The sequence below is a fragment of the Protopterus annectens genome, chromosome 16.part0 (genome assembly GCF_019279795.1).
Source record: "Protopterus annectens isolate FY-2018-M chromosome 16.part0, PAN1.0, whole genome shotgun sequence".
NCBI classification, from domain to species: Eukaryota; Metazoa; Chordata; order Ceratodontiformes; family Protopteridae; genus Protopterus; species Protopterus annectens.
This window is the reverse complement of record NC_056750.1, coordinates 118,386,110-118,387,322: the sequence shown is the minus strand read 5'-3', so window position 1 is coordinate 118,387,322 and position 1,213 is coordinate 118,386,110. Positions and strand designations below refer to the sequence as shown.

The window sequence follows — 1,213 nt, the reverse complement described above, 5'->3', positions numbered from 1 at the left end:
CGGTGGAACCAACTCTCGAGCTTTTAGAGTGGCTGAGTCGGAGCCGAGGTCGGCTCCGAACCCATCCAGCAAGAATGAAGGCGAGATAGACAACTTAACATGTAATGTTATGTACCGGCAAAATGGGTACATTTAACCCAGTTGGACTTTCGTAGTAAACAAATGTTAATAAATAAATACATTCAGTATTATTTACATGGATATGTTCTTAACATGAATGTGTGACAAACCCTTTTAATGTGGAGCAGCAAGGAACATAGGACTTTTTAATATGCGAAATGAGGAGCACTCCTCATAATGAGGTACGTTTGAGAGGTATGTCTCCAGCTTTTATGGGAACCCTATTAAAGTATGCTATGACAATACTGCATTTCTCATTTTTGTTGATGAAGCAATGCACAGTCTATCACTACCATTTAATATCCAGTTTTGCTTTCTGTTTGAACAAAGAAGACTTACAAAGAAAGCAAAAGCACAGGAAAAATATACCAGAGACTTGTTTTTCATTAATATGTCATACAGTGTCCTAAGGATTTTTTGAACATTAAGAAGCAGTGCTTAAATGAAAAAGGTTCTGAAAAAGTCATATAATAAGCATTCACAGTAAACTTAACCACTGTGTTTCTACTTGCTTCTACATAGAAATGTCATGAACAATTAATTATGGAACTACAAAGTTCCAATTAAAAGAGGAAAAAAACAAATCACTCCCCGTCGGGGAATCGAACCCCGGTCTCCCGCGTGACAGGCGGGGATACTTACCACTATACTAACGAGGAAGACACAGACTAAAGAGTAAGCTGCTTTAACATAGACAACAGCATCCCAAGTATCTAATGACTGTCACTGAGATAATCTCCTCCTCAAATAACCGCAGTTCCATTAAAAGAATAAGCCAAAAAACTGGCTGTCATCTTTACTTATTTGGTAAATTAGTAAGTCACATGATCCTATTGTTTGCAGTAGGAGAGCTTTTTAGCAGTCACTAAGTTGTCAAGTCACATGATCCTATTCAGTCCGCTTTTAAAATCTTACTTTGAGGGCTTTGTTTCACTAGCTTGGGGGAGGGTCACTTGCATTAGATGAAATTGTATCAGCTTCCTCTGGCTGCTTTTTATTTATACACCCTTTCCCAAGGGGATGTCTCAGTACTGTGACGTTATACCTCTCAACCCCTAGATGATAGAATCAAGGACAAGAGACTTTTAAAATC

General features: G+C 38.3%; 1 non-coding gene across 1 annotated transcript; it reads right to left on the bottom strand.

Annotated features, from left to right (window-relative positions):
- Positions 1–707: 707 nt before the first annotated feature.
- On the bottom strand, positions 708–779 carry TRNAD-GUC. The gene has a single exon. It is a non-coding gene; the product is annotated as a tRNA-Asp (tRNA).
- Between the last annotated feature and the right edge of the window lie 434 nt (positions 780–1,213).